The sequence below is a fragment of the Atta cephalotes genome (assembly GCF_000143395.1).
Source record: "Atta cephalotes unplaced genomic scaffold scaffold00071, whole genome shotgun sequence".
Classification (NCBI taxonomy): domain Eukaryota; kingdom Metazoa; phylum Arthropoda; class Insecta; order Hymenoptera; family Formicidae; genus Atta; species Atta cephalotes.
The window spans coordinates 162185-179242 of record NW_012130135.1 but is presented as its reverse complement, the minus strand read 5'-3'; the positions used below and the strand labels follow the sequence as shown (position 1 = coordinate 179242).

General features: G+C 34.4%; 2 pseudogenes; one reads left to right on the top strand and one right to left on the bottom strand.

The window, feature by feature from the left end:
- Window positions 1-12482: 12482 nt before the first annotated feature.
- Window positions 12483-14372, top strand: LOC105624053 (annotated as a pseudogene).
- Window positions 14373-15247: 875 nt separating this feature from the next.
- Window positions 15248-16572, bottom strand: LOC105624052 (annotated as a pseudogene).
- Window positions 16573-17058: the final 486 nt, after the last annotated feature.

Here is a 17058-nt window from a genome sequence, read left to right as displayed (position 1 = left end):
GCACGCGCATATCTAAATCAATTCGTGACGAGCATTGATTATCACGTTTCGCAACAATACGTAGAGCAGTACACAGAAATTAAAATATCCGGCCGCAGTACTCTGCGCAGCCCAGCCGGCATTCCGCAGAATCACTATCACTTCTATCGGACGACACTGTTACATAATTTTTGAGAGTTATGCCCACATTTCTGTTACGATCAATTTCTACCATTGAGTTCATATCGAATCTCATCGAATATGAATGCGACGCAATTATTTTCCAGCGCCATGTTAGCCCTGGATCACTTTATTCTTCGTCAGTTTTCCCTCGACGTATAGAAAGTTTCGTATGGCAGTGTGTACAGATCCTATTGCTGAGAAGAAGTTTTATAATGCCGAAAATATATGCAGAAAATCTTGAAAAAATATAATGTTTATCACTATTCTACGTATTCGATGAAAGCGTCAATAATCGAGCGTTCAATCGTAGAAACAATTCAAAAACGATATGTGGAAGATGTTTATACTCAATGGCAATTACAAGTGGATCGACGAGCTGCCGCATCTCATGTCGGATTACGTCGCATAAGCATCGCACCATTGGCATGCGATGCTCACTCCCGCGGTCGCTGAAAGACTCTTGGGCACAATGTACAAGGCGATAAAGATCACGGGTCTGATAAAATTCAAAGTAGGCGATTCGGTACGCGTAAGAAAGATGGTTTTTCAGAAGGATTACACGCTAAATTGGAGATGTTTAAGATGCAGCGTACTAATCCCATAACCTATCTACTCAAGAACTATCACAGAAAATCCGCTGGAGTGTTCTACGAGCACGAGTTGCATCGCGCTACTCATTCGGAGTGTATCTCGTAGAGAAGATACTGTGCAGTGAAGGAGACAATGTATACATCAAGTGGCTGAAATGCGATGGATCGCACAATTCGTGGACACAAAAACAATGTCATTTGATAAAATTTTCATTTCATATATTTTTATATAGATATAACAAATATATTAATATATATTCTATATATACTATATAATCGTATAAAATATTTTTTATCCTCCACTCCATTTTCGTTTTTTTCTTTTTGAAGTACAGATATAAAATACGTATATAATACAGATATAAAATACAGATATAAAATACGTATATAAATGTATGATACACGAAATGAAAAATAATAGTAATACATAAATGATATTACAAAAACATAATATTAATATTTATATAAAAAACATACATGGCATATAAATTATAATGATAATAGTATATAATAGTAATATATACACTATATGAAAATATAAAAAATGTCAAAGTGCAAATTAATAAAATAAAATATATAAGAAATAGTAACACATGAAATATAATAAATATATATATATATATATATATATATTATATCGTGCTACGATGTTACTCTTTTGCTTTTTTAACGCCTTTTGCTTTTTTAATGTCTTTCTTGCTGTCCATCTTCACCGCATACATCTTCGCCCTGAGTACACACAAATCAGTTATTATCATACGTTATTCCTCCATTATATATTTTCCTTTCGCGAGAGACATACTGTACACATTGTCTATCGGATAATCGCTCGTGTCGAATCTAGCGATATCGCGTTTCATCTCATAAATGTCCTCGCGTTCAATGCGGTATACAGGATGCGCCACCAAAATCCGGACAAATTTCAATTTAAATTTTCCGCTATATTGTGTCACCGAATTGTTGGCGTCCGAGAAAGCCTAATGCTTCTAGTAAACAGTCATATTCTTAAAATGGCCGCGATGTTGAAACCAAGTGTGGAGTATAATCGAAGAGCCACGACCATCGAAGGTCTTCGCGCAGGGCTTTCAGCAATGAAAATAATTCGGTTCTTTGGGTACTTGAGATCAACCATTTATGACGTTGTGATAAAATGACTTTAGAACAGTCCAACGAAGATTCAAGTATGTGAAGGAAGAGTCACTTGAAAGAACGCACTGCGAGGACCCCCGCAATTGTTGAAAGGGCTTAAGCGCTGATTTCGGATGACTCAGGGCAATTGTTGCGAAAATTAGCATTGATTGTTGATGTAAGCGCACCAACAATGCCGAATTGCCGAGGAAGACTTTCAACACAAATCATACATATTAATATACGACAGATGCTCTCTGAGGCTACCAGGACAAGCCAAGTTATTTAACTCAGCTCCCATTCTGGCCTCCCAACAATCCAGATTTAAATCTTTTGGACTACTACGTATGGAGCGTAGTTGAAAGGGTCACAAACAAGTCTCGGCATCCCAATGTAACGTCATTAAGAACTGCTATTGAGGCAGCATTCGTCGACATGGACAGCTATATTACAGCATGCGTACGAACGCTTCAGATCGAGAATAGAGGCTGTCATTCAAGCTGTGGGAGATATTTTGATCGAATAATTGTGCTCTACAGGGATCCCAAGCACATGTAAAAGGATTTTTTGTAATATTTAATTTTTCATTTTAAAGAAATTGTTTGACTTTTCCGAATTTTGGTGACGCACTGTAATAAGATTGTTCATGTGTACATGATCTTTCATTTATCGCGATACATCGGACATGTACTTGTAGTAAAATTTATACAAGCAGACTTTCGATATGTCGAGTATACACACATCCACATATACATAAATCGGTTTGTTGAATTTCATCGAGTTTGCACAGTTCGATCAAATTTTCCGCAAAGACGCTACGACTGTGGAAATTCGACTTCGTGATCATTGCCTTCACGCCGTCTCATTTTGTTATTGATCGTATATCTACATAATTTTGAACGTTTTCCATAATTTTGCTAAATACCGCGATATTTAATTTATACAATATAAATTTTTCTCGAAATCGTTTTTCGCGAGCGTTTTAAACTCTATATTAAGTTCAATGTAATCACTGAGCTAAGCCAATTGACCAAATTGTAATACTCGATGGATCTTTGTTACGCAAAGGCCGAATACATTTTTGCAAGTTAAGATAGTGGATGACATAACGCTGTTTATTGTACAGCATCGCTAGAAGTTTATCCTCGCGCTTGCCGAGCGGTTTATCGCGCGTTGGGCAGAAAAATATGTCAGTATGCGGGTCGTGCAGATCTTACGAATACTCGAGATCAACCTCGAGAATATAAATTCACCTAGTGGGCGAATCCGGAGCGATCGCGCTTGCGTCAAAATTCACAGCGTCTTCGACCAATCGAAATTTAGCGATTGACACATCGCCCATCGGTACAGATTATTCATATAGTACATAAGATACGACGATGATTTCGATGAGTACGAACGCTTGTTATTAATCTGTGCACATCTTTGATTTTGTTTGAGTATTGATTGAGGCTACTACGTATATACCGCGCTCGATGAATAGAACCATATCGATATCGGTAAGCAACTCAAATCTTATGCGTGTATGTTTCAGCATGGCGTCCTACGTGAAACCCGACAAGATGTAGTAATGCGCAGGATCGAGTAACTCGCGACATACAACTTTTGCGGAAATATAATTTTGCGCAACATAATTTTCGACATAATGTTGGCTAATATCAAGACATCGATTTTCAAGTACATGTCGCTGTATTCGCCGAGCGTTCGAATAGAGAATCGCTGCCAGACGTTTGCGGCGTGAGCGCGAATCGCACTCAGATACGGTGTTGCCCATCAATGAACTGAAAAATGATTCACACGATGGTAAATGTGTGTCGTCTTTTCGACGCAGTCAACGTATTCGTATGAAAAGACCCTTTTATGTGTGAGAAGATCAAAATTCTCCGCGCTGAGTTTGTAAAATTCTGAAATTATTAATTAATTTGCATATTACTGTGTAATTTTTAGTTTTTTTTTTATCGAAATACAACACCAATTTATCGAGATTTGTACTTAGAAATTTAAAAGAATCGATGAAGCTTAATTTTATACAATTTTTCTGAAAGTTATTTTCATTTTTATCTTTGGTGCTATCGACATGTTTAATGAGTAAAATGTATTTTTTCTTCGTTAGGAAGGAAATATACATGTCTATCGTACGCGATAGCAATTTCTTTAATTACAAAATGTGCGTCGTAATCCGATAAATTATAAAATACGACCGGAATATATAGCGAATTTGTATAACTTAGATTACAGTTTGTATGCGCTGAACCGCGATATCTACCGGTGAGATGACAATGATCTCGTATCCGCGTATCCAGCGCGAATGGTTTCTCGCAAATGTGGCTACGGTATATCTCCTATTGTTCTTTTGACAACCATCGGTACGTTAGCAGATACGATATTTTTCACGTGATGCGCCAAGTCTTGGAATTATCGCGCAAACCACGCTATACATCTATCTTTATCGCGACGGAATTAATATATACGATAACGCGTCATCATATGAGCATCACACATAATATCTTATATCTCAGGCTGTTGATATATATACGACAATGCGTCTTCCTTATTAAGTTTCATTTTATGTAGAACGCACTCCAAGTCGACATAAACGATGAACGGCACTCGTTCCTTATTGTCAAACTTGAATCACTTGTGAGTCACTCCTCGCTCGGCAGTCGTTCATTTTGCCACTACATGTGACTGTAATTTTTCATTCGTATTGATTGAAGTAATGAAGACATCTGAAAAACTGTAATTATTATTTCAAAAAATTATAATTTTTTATTATACTTTTTTATACTTTTATTATACCGATTGCAGAAAAATTTCTTCTTCTTATCCCTAGTAATTTGCGGTCTCACAAGATGGAACAAATTCTTGAGCCATATAAAGTGGACGACACCATCGTTGCGTGGATCTTGCAAATACAATATGTTGACGTGCTTCTTCTTCTTGCCACCAGTAAAGGAAGGACCTATTTATTCTCGATACCGTACACATTGATCGACACCACGTTCAAACGTTTGAATTTTGGAATGTCCTTTAAAGTCATTGGAAACTCGATGCCCGTGAGATTTAACACTGTAATATAATGTAGATGAATTACGTTTATGATTCACATTTCTTTCTGCGGGATACAGAGCAGTGACCACCGATCACGCAAAGCATGCATTATCCATTGATCACTGCTTTTTTCACTATAATTTCTCGCGGCTTTTTAATGTGGCATCCTGCATGCATGGGATTTAGTTTGTTCACGTTGACAATCAAGTTGAGGATTTGCGACAGTGTTCACCCGTTCTGGGAACTCTTCGAGTGATGCCAACGTGGGCTCAATGGCGTGCTGCTCGTACCATACGTGCAAATAGATCGATATATCTCACTGTTTTTTGTTTTTATGCTTTTGATGACACGTTTCGTAAATTCACTGTTGAATGTGATATTTACTTTCACACTACCGTATTCTACAGCGTCTCGCACTCGCTCGAGCACTGCTACATTGCTCACGTCTTCTGCTGCGGTTCGATGTAGTCCGCGTTGATTATCAATCAGAACACGATTCTCAAACGCAGTGTCGATCTCTCGCCAGACTGGAGATCTTTTGTCGCCACTCGCGTACCCACCACGAACCGTAGCTCCAATTGCGATTTTGTACCCGCGAGTCGCGCGATCCTCGCCACCGAGAATTGTCTGTGTCCAATGTCCGACGCGGATATTTGGCACTACAAAGTTCTTTGAGCCGCTCGATGAATTCATCGCATCATTGCGAAACACTCTACTCGAGAGTAACGGCCTGGTTGGTCCACTGGAGAGTAACGCTCTGCTCCAGCAATTTCACTCACTCGTGATTTTTCCATGTTTTTTTCACAGTCTTTAGATCACATCGCACTCTTCTAGCACTTGCACATAACTCGTTCACAACCCGCATTCTCTTTACAGCACCGCTTTATATCTATAATTTTATAGTAATTTAGTATCGTGATATTATGATACATAAAGGCGGAGTGACACTTGTCACATTCATAACATTTATCATTACGTTATGAAAATATATTTCTTTTACAGCAGGATCTTTCTTGCGATGGTAATTCAGCGTACGTACATCGTCAACTATCAACAATTGGACTATTTTTTCACCACCCGCGGGAATCACAATGTTCCTACAGCAGGAACGATTGGTCTCCACTGCGATTTTCGATATACAAAAATAGTTGTTGTCTGCTAAACTGCGAATTTTATATCTTATATTTTCAAAGCCATAGTTCTTATTATGTTCGTTGCATAACCACATGTACACTTTCTGCTGTGCGAGTAAAGATCAGAAACAAACGGGCTCTTCGTTAATGAATATCTGTTTTATGATGCACTCACCGCATATTCCTAACTCTCAATCGTGTAGGAACTGCACCAGTGATATTCGTACATCACTTATATCTCTCTCTCGCGGATTTCCAAGAATGCATCACATCTTTTTTGCTATGCCGTTCATTGTTTCTTCTGCCATCATCATTCGTTCCATTATCTTATCGGGATCTATGTTTCGTTCACTATATTGTTCACAATAATTTTTTCACTGTGTGCACAAATTCATGTTGCACAGAATTATAATGTACATTGGCACTCTGCAATTCGAGTAAACCTACAGCCCAGCACATCAATATAATCGATCTCATCTCTTCGTAGCGAAATATATTCCTTCAACATCAGTGTCAGCCAAATGAGTCGTACACGATGCACCTATGGTTAAAGCGCCATCCATTGTGCAGTAGCAGAGGATCGCGCAGTGTTTAATACGATCGTTCAATTCACAAATTTCCGAAGACAACACGAATTTTTCTCGACGATCAGTATTGTCCTCGCTCAAATTACTAGCATAACCAGTATCGCCAGATAACACTTCTTTGTCGATCGGAATCTTGATCCATTATTTCTTCAAAAATCTACTTCCATTTCTTTGAACACTTCGAACATTTCATTTTTAATATTCGCGAATTGTTCCGAATCCACGTTTCTAATACACTCGATTATATTAGCTATGTTCTTAACATTCGCATAGTTAGCCATACTTTTTCTATTATTCTTATTGCGACCAATTTGTTCGTCTTCCAAGACACTAACTATGGAATTGAGTGCTTATAATCCATTATATTATTTCATTTGCGACTTTTTTGTCCCTTTCTCCAACTCTTCGCAGTATCGATGGTCATGTCATCGATCTTCGCCTAGAAAAAATATCATTATCAACACTTCTCTTATCGCGTCGCTGTATATCACCGATTTCGCAGTTCTTCCAAGAAAATTATCATTATCGACGCTTCTGGCATTGAAAAAAAGAATTGCGAAAACGCAGTATGATTTTATATTTCTCCTCTTATCGACAGTGCTTTGTTTAGCAGCAAGAACGCGATAGCGATATATTTCGACAAGCATCAACTCGTCGATTGCGAGTTATCAACTTTAGTTTTTAATACGGAAAACGTGAAAAAAATAATGTGAATAAAAATAATGTGAATACAAATTTTTTCCGTTTACATCACTTATATGTACTGTCTTTGTTTCCCATCCATCCATCCATCATATCCCATGCTTCGACGCGCCGTTGCACTTAATTTATATAACACCTGCCAGCGCTTTTCTTAACACGCCCAGAGTTCTATATATAGTCTTTTTTTTATATAGTTTTTTTATGAAAACCGTGCAAAAATATTTCACATTTATCCATAATGTGGAATATTTTTGCACGTGTACGTGATTAAGTTAAAGTAATTTTTACAGTGCAATTTTATTATCTAAACAATGGGTAGTAAACAACAACAAAAAAGATACAGTTGTGACGACTGCTTTCTCCTCCTCAGGTCCCTTCGTTCGACTGAATGATACGATTATTGCAATTAATATCACTCAACTACATGTCGGTGAAATTAAATTATTCCATCACCTTTTCGAGATTAGTGAGATTGTGGAGGTTGATGGAGAAAAAGGAGAAAAAAGATGAGGAAAAGGATATAGAAGAAGAAGAGGTTGAAGAGGAAAAGGAGGGAGATGAATTATACCAAATGTATAAGCTTAAATCCGCTGTTTTTTAGTCAGAAAAACACTTTTTTTTCCTAGGAAGCAAAAAGAAATTTTTATTCAAAGTATTTGTCCTCGCTAACTATACATTTTTCCCATCTTTCGGGCAATTTGTGTATACCACGCCAAAAAAATTCCTCATCTTTCGAGGCAAACCACTCATCAAGTCATTTTCGGACGCCTTCGTAAGAATCGAAGTGCCGCTCAGCGAGCGCGTGGCCCATCGACGAAAACAGGCGATAGTCAGAAAGTGCCAGGTCTGGTGAGTAAGCGGGATGGGGTAGCACTTCTCAGTTGAGTGTTTCTAAGTAGTTTTGGAACATTGTTGACATGTACGATGGTGCGTTATCGTGGAGGAAAATCAGCTTGTCATGTCTTTTCCGATAATGCGGCCTTTTTTCACGCAGAGCACGGTGCAATTTGATCAGTTGTTGGTGGCAACTGTGAGCATTAACAGTTTCACCAGGTTTTAACAGCTCGTAGTGGATGACACCCTCCTGATCCCACCAAACGCACAGCATCGTCTTCTGTCCGAAGCGATTTGGTCTTGAGGAAGATGTTAATGATTGGGCGGGATCAATCCAAGATTTCTTGCGTTTAGGATTCTGAAAATAGATCCACTTTTCATCGCCTGTCACAATCTTCTTTTTTATCTGGCAAGCAGAATTTGTGTTTTGGCGTCGTTCCATCTGCCTATCGTTCAGTTCATGCACCCATTTTCCGATCTTTTGAACCTTCCCCATGGCATGTAGCCGCATGGAAATGGCTGCTTGAGAAACACTCAATTGCTCGGCAAACATTTTTTGCGATTGGGTATCGTCCTCGTCCAAAAGAGCTTGCAACAGTCCTCAACCTTTCTGGGCCGATTTTCACGCTTCTTGTCACTCAAAATTGTCGTCATTGAATCGACGAAACTAATCTCTGCACGTTGTTTTCAAAAAAAAAAGCATTGTCGCCATAGGCTTCCACAAGCGTTCGATGCGATTCGGCAGCCGATTTCTTCAAATTGAAACAGAAAAGCAAAGCTTCCCGCATATACTTTGTTTTTAGCAAAAAACTAGACATGATTACGAAAGAAAAAATGTATGTTGTTGTATGAAATTGCTGATGATGGTTAATGGTTAATGTTGACAGATGTGAAACACATAAATAAAAGTGTGTTGTGTGCCCAAGATAACTTTGTACGCTCACTAATGCCACCTAGCAAACAGCGGATTTAAGCTTATACACTTATATATAAATTTTAACAACATTAGTTCTCAAGAATGTACGGATTTCATGATGGGCCTTCTCCATCTATCGAGCAAATTTGAGTTCCTGAATTTTCTCGTGGCTGAGGCTGAAAAGGAAAAGGAAAAGAAAGAAGAAGAGGAAGAAGAAGAGAGCATCTCCACCAGAGGAATCCAGGAGAATTCTTCTTATCCTCTCCCTCTGGAATATCCTAAGGCGATATCGCTATTATTCAATACATTAAATAAATTTAACTTAGGTGTCTACCTCCTTAGCGCCCTGATGAGAGCAAGAGGAAAAAGAGGAGAATGATCATTAAAACGAAGAGGAGGATAAAGAGGGGGAGGAAGAGAAACGGGAGGAGGAGGAGGACGCGGAGAAAGAAAAAATTTTTATTATATATTTTATTTAAAATATTTTGTCCGCATTTTGGAGAGAGCGTGGAATCCGTGGTGGCAACGATTCGTGGTGATGACAGCTAGGCCCCAATGATACGTGACTCATGATGACACGTATCATTAATATTTGATGTTTATATAAATAGTCAATGTTTACATAAACACCAATGTCTTTGACCGGAGACTTTACGAGTATCCCTCGCGCCTGTGCCCCCTACGCTCGTGTCTCCCGCGCCTGCGCCCCCTGCGCCATTGATCCAAAATCCTTATAGTATATATATTATTTAACAATTACCAGAGTATAATTTCATTTCCATTCGATTTCCTTTTGTTATGTATTAAGTTATAAATAGAGTTAATAACGAATAAATCGCTTTTTTAGTATTATCATTTCCTAGCATACTTTTCGAAAAATTCTCAACTATTTCCCCATTTTCGCAATCAAAATATTAATTTCTAAAGCACTGAAAATCTACTATCGATAGCTTGGTGCATGGGGAATAGGGATTGCCTGGCAAACGCCCTGCGCCCTGCACACTGCCGCGAGCTACGCGTCTGGAATGTGCAGGCATCCGAGCGACTTTACCGCTATCAAGTGCAATCGTTCATTTTTCCTCTAGTCGATGACGTTAATAATAAATAAAATCAAAGATTTCAGATTTGCATCGCAATATCTCCGCTCGTAGAGCACGTAAATAAAAAAAATATTTTCGTTATATATTTGGAGCGGATGCAATCGATTCAGCACACTTAGAACCTGATCAGTTCAGCCCTTATTCAGAACCAATAATCTCAATCCTTGGCACCTCGCGTAAAGTAGCCATGACAGTGTCGCTGTGCGTAGCTTAGCGCCGAGATACTACACTTCACTACAGTAGGTATACTAGACCGGTTCTGTATCAATTTGTGTTAGTGCGTATACGCGGTGTGTGTGTGTGTGTGTGTGTGTATGTGTGTGTGTAAGGGTCCGAAGGTAGGGCAAGTACGTTGCTAGCCTTGTTGAGAGACGTCAAACTCCCTTCCAGGAAAGGGTTTCACTCGACAAGGGAAGACAGGATCCATTCTCTTTCTTCCACCCATTATAAGTGCAGTTCTCTCCCTTCAACACGTTACGGCCCTATACTTACTTATGCTCTCTGTCTTCCTCCTATTGCAATCCCATACCTATCACATTATTCACGCGCTCTCTTTCTCCCGTTGCAGTCCTATCATCTTACTCATGCTCTCTCGCTTCCTCTCGTTGCAGTCCCATATCTACCATATTATTTGCGCTCTCTCTTCTTCCTTTGTAATAATCTCCCTCTCGTTGTCTTTTCTTCAATAAATATGATATTTGTTTTACGATTTTTTAATGACTTAACAATGATTTTGATTTACAACTAATTATAATAACATTTTTAATAATGTAATACAAATAATTAAGCGTTCCTAATTATCAAACCATTATAACTATTATTGAGTAGCTATCGAACACTTATTGTATTATATCATACAGCTGTCATATTAATAATCAATTTTAACTATAGAGAAAGAAGATTTGTTTCCACTCGCGATAAAGAGAAACAGGAATGTGCAGGTTTCAAAATTACGTTACAAGCAGATGAGAAGGGAGCGAAGGGATCATAGAAGGAAGCGAAAAAAATATTTTAGAATTGTGGAGGAAACCCAGAAAGAAATAGAGATTAGAATTATAATTTCTTATTATTCAATTTTTATTCCTGATTGTTGCCAATCGAAGCCTGACGAAAACAGAGAGAGTATGCGTTTCACTGAGGCGGATCTGTACTGACCGATAATATCCATAACTATAATTTATATTCTTATCAATTTTTAACTACAGACTTCTTATTGATCAAATTTGATTTATAGCATAATTATCATTAATTGTATTGTTATTAAAGTATTTTCGTCAACATAAGTTTTTGATTGGTTAAAAATGAATTCTCGTTGTATGCACATTCTTTGATTGGATGTCGACTGAATCTAGGAATTAAATCGATGAATCAATAATAAGATATATTGTCAGTAAGAAATCTCAATGTGATACTGTGACCCTCTATGTTGAGTCGGAAAACTAAGCAGAGAAATCTTAAGAAGAAGAAGATCTAAGAAGATCTAAGAAGAAGAACTTCAGTAATCTTTGTTTGCACGAAGCGAGATACTAATTGCATGAAATAAACACGAACCTGACAGAAATAAAGCGACACTCTGTCTCGCGAAGTGAGATATTAATAATTAATTGTTAATGTTGATCAGTTAAGTTAGGAAATCTGTCATTCAATGCGATATAAGCTATGCGCTTATAAAGTCATAAGGTTTGTTCATGCTTGCACTTTCTTTTTTCAAGACCAAATATATATCTATCTCATTTCAAGTGCAAAAATATTTGGAGATTTCATATAACGCAAACAGATCTATATTTACATATTCTGTGGCTGGATGCGAATACATAGACCGGTATTCATAGTCGGATCTTATATTCAAGATCGTCTTAAGTATCATCTTAAAACGCGGCCCTTTGATTGATTCATGACTTCTGAAGACCGTACTTAAGATGATGAATATAAAATCTGATTATGGCTGATTATTCATAGTTTATTCTCAAGGTAATGCTTAAGATTATCTTGATAAAGATCATCTTATTTGCTGAAGATTACCTTAAGACATTATGAATTCATAGTCTATGAATAAGATAATCTCAAGAATGCGCTAATACTTAAGGACCGTCTTGTTTCATATTAGATTACTTTTGTAAAGATTGTACTTAAGACAGTGCTCATTTACGTTCGGGAACTTCCATCATAATTCCGTTAGGACAACCAATAATATGATAGAAGAATATTGTGTATTCACTTGGTTACATTTGTGTTTCAAAATTCTTCTCTAAAAAACTTTTACACGGAAATAACGAAAAATGGCAAGTAATAAGAGTAGACATTATACGCCCGCGGAAAAGAATCTCGTCTTACAAATTAAATAAATATAAAGATTATTAGACATAATTGAATGCAAAAAAATAACGTTAACACATTTCGCGAAAAAGAAGTTGCGTGGACTAACATTTGTGACGAATTTAATAATTCCTCATTAATTACGCAAGAGGTAAAAAACATTTATTTCTTTATAGCATATAATTAGATAATTTTAACAGATTATGTAATAAACTGAATATAACATGAGTGTAATACTGAAAGGCTTGCTACAATAGATTACAGTGGATTAACCTACATTTTATAAAAATGGAGAAAACAAACTTGGATTCTGTCATTCATCCATTTTTAACAGTATTATTATATTCAGCTAATGTTAATTTTACAATGTTAGAATGAATATTGTCTGAATGTAACATATGATATTTGATAGAAAAATGAATATCCGAGTTCATTTTTACAAATTGTGAGTAATCTATTGTTACAGCAATTTTTTAAATTAAACTTCAACAAATTTCAACAAATTCTTATCGAGTTTGTTGTGAAATTATTAAAATTTTTATTTTATATTATATTAATATTCTTTTAACAAATAAGAAAAAAGCTTATGAATTATATGTATAAACATCTTCATTGTATTATTTGTAAATTTATATAAACATTTCAATTGGTATAAATCTAGTTTGACTCTTAAGTTCTTTCTTTTAATTCATTATTCGTCATTTTAGTATTATAAATATAATTAGTATTATAAATATAATAATTATTTAGTTATTATTATTAATTATTTAATATTCCTTTATTTTTATAGAGAAATATACAATTGAAAAAATTGAACTAACTTAAAGCAAACTCAAAGAGATTAAACAAAAAAAGCTAAATTTGCTACAGGTGGCGGAAACACCAGTTCCTCAGAACTAGATCCAAATGTTGCTTTAATAGCATCTAATTTAATGGCCACAAATGTACCTTTCCGAAAATAGGAGAGATACAAACGGGTACAAACGATTCTCTTTCGAATGGCACAAATGAAATTAAAAAATCTTAAATCTTAAATCTTGCGCGCTGGCCATTTTTTATTTTTCACTTTTTGTTTAACTGTTTGAAGTACAAATGAAATAATGATCGATACAAACAAGTATAAACAAAGTACAAACGGCCTGCGGTATTAATTTTTATTTTTGATAAAGTTGAGCGCCAGGTTCACATCGGTCACAAACAGATCGTATAAGATATAAATGACAGCACAATAAAATTTGAATTTGATCAAATGACAGATAAGAAAAACATACCTTTATGTGGAACAAAAGCATTAGATTCCAAAGGTATTAAAATATATAACAGTAATTTTTATATTACACAAATATATATGTCTTAGGGGGACCTTACACACTTTCCGTAACAGAACCATAAGACATAAGAATTAACCAATCAGAGCTGAAAGTTTACAATTCTTGACTGTAATTGGCTAATTCTTACGGTGTATGAAATACAATATATGAAATATTAGCTTATTAGATAAGACTTATATTTATATTTTATATTTCCCAAATTTAAAAAATTAGGAAATATTACTAATCCCACATTTCGAATAACATATTATATTTGACTTACGTCATTTGACAAATTTATTTGCCATAAAGATATTTTGACTCTTTTCTCTAATTAATAATATTTTTAATATGCACATTCATAAACTGATTCTTTTACATCTTTAAGTATGTTATATTTTTTTACAGATGTTATAATAGAAAAAATAACAGTGGAAACAAGCAAGATCGTGAAGAAACGCAAATTCATAGAAACAGAAGATGATTTAAAAATTGACAGACTAAGGAACATAATAAAGCAAGAACAACAGTTGGCCAAAGTAAAACTCGAACATGAAGAAATGATGGCTACTATTAAAGAAACTCATTTAAACGAAATAAATAAAGCAGAATTAAAGATGTTACTGGCAAAAGCTGCAGAAGTTGAAAAAAAGATTGAAATAACTGAACTTTTATTAAAGAAAGAAAAAGGTATTATTCCTTAACTATTTGTAAATTTAAAACTTTAGAAGATTTAAAGAAACGTAAGATTGTTTATATAAACTATTTTATATTAACTGTTCATTATACTAATTTTATTATATTTATTATATCAAGTAACTGTTATTTTGTGCATTAAGTAATGAATAAGTAATAATAATAATAGAAAAGAAGTTTCATACGTAGTTACAATTAGTATATATTATGGCGACAAGAGATTTCAGGGTAAAATACAACAATACAAAACTGTTTTTTTATTCTTTTGATTTTATTATTGTATCAGATTATTCTATAACATGTTATAAAACAATTCAAAATCCAATAACAGATTATTTTAAACATTTTAAAATTTTATCTCTTAAATAAAAAGAACTTGTTACTATCGTATAAATGATAATTCAATATATATTTTTTATATAATCATGATTATAAAAATATACAAAAATTAATAGATAATTAGTAATCAGTAATGCATTTTAATACATAGTTATAATTGGTAATTAATAACCCAAACAGCAAAAGGACTATCCCTTATTTTCAGGATTATCCCTTAAATATATGAATGTCCTGTAATGTCCCAAGACGTCCTAAGACATATTCAGGACCCTGAGAACGTCTTATGCTGTCTGGGAATATAAAAAAATTTATCGAAATAAACGCTCTCTAAGAACTCGTCTCATTGCAAACCTTTTCCTGATTGCTATTATGGTGGAACATCTTTACTCATCATATACATATTCATCATCTTCATTATCTTCAGGAAGTTCATCACGAAATATAAATGCAAGATTGTGTAACACAGCATTACAATAGATGTAAAGCATAATAATTTTGTGTGAATCTTCTTGATAGACAAGAAAATCATCGTTTCCATACGTCATATGTTCTCTCTACAATTTGTCCGTCCGTAAATAGTATTATATTTAAAAATAATATTTACATACATGCATACGTTACTATATTTGTAAAATCATATGCGTGCGTGTGTGTGTATGTGTGTGTGTATGTGTGTATCCATAAATATATACACCAATTCCTCACCTGAGGATTTCCTATTGTCAGAAAAAAATGATAAAATTGGATAACCAGAATCACCAACTAATTTCCCATTTAATTTTCTCTCCATATATTGCACATATATTCTTGAGTTTTGAAATATCCTGAAATATCAAATATTATCATGTTGACTGCCAGAATATTCAAGTATAATATCCAAAAATTCCATATGAAGTCCAACAATAGTCTGTATTACAATAAATGTTAAAGTGAAATTATTTATTATAATACTGTATCATTAGCATTATTTAAATAATTAGAAATAATTATTACTAATTTTAAATTAGTTTACACATACTTGTACATTTAATAAAAAGTATCCTTTTCTATTTCGATAAACTTCAAGACGATAAAATTTTGTATGTGTTAATCATATATATATGTATGCAATCAATTGCGCTGTCAATTCCGGGTAAATCAATTGCTCCTTATCATAACCAAGAATGCGAAATAATTGACGATTCTCATTTCTTCTTTTCTGCGTAGTGGGAATTTTAATAATCTTAATAATTTCTTTAATAATTAGTAAATAGAACTGAAAAATAATTCTAGACATTGTTGATTGTGACAACAATACTATGTCTCCAACTACTATTTATAATTTAAAAAAAAATTATTTTAATTTGAAAAAAGAGATATACACATTTAAAGAGAAATGCATTTATTATAAATATTATATATTTTTAATCCGAAAACTTGCACTTGCATAAAATCAGACTAATAATAGACTAATAATAGACAGACTAATAATTGTATAGCAGGAGGAATAGGTAAACCACGATTGTTTATTTTCATCAAATGTTCCTCTATTTTCGGCAATATTCCATATAAAACAGATTCCTTACAGAATCTAAAGCGTCTTTTAAATTCTAATTCCTCGTAAAATTCGAATATATTATTTGCATTGCGGATATAACGTTTTGAAATTCATATCGCTAAGATCTTCAATATTTCCAATTTCTTCTATATTAATGGCTTCGATATTCATTTCAATTACATGTTTAAATATTTGAGAATCGATTATTCGTATGTACGTGACCGGACAAAACCTCCGAGTAAAAATTATTATATTATTTTAATCGTCACTCCTTCAAAGTATTGTGAAGTATTGTGTCTGAACGTAAGTTAAGTTTAATTTTATATATAATTTAACAAAACTGACATTAGATAAAGAAGATATGAAGCATGATTATGAGATGATACGTATGCAACTATGTTCTCCATTAATTAAAAAATGCAATAAACCAAGACTATGCAATATGTCTAATAAAAAACAATACAGAAACAGGTAATGCTGTGCAGTTTCAATTATATTTTTATATATGAAAATTAAAGTATATTATCGTAAATCTGATAAAGGAATTAATTTTTTTATATAAATAGGAAGGTTTCCTCCAAAATTAGATAATGAACAAAGAAGAATTTTACTGGTGATTGTCTATATGGAATCGATCATACGATGACAGTTATGCAT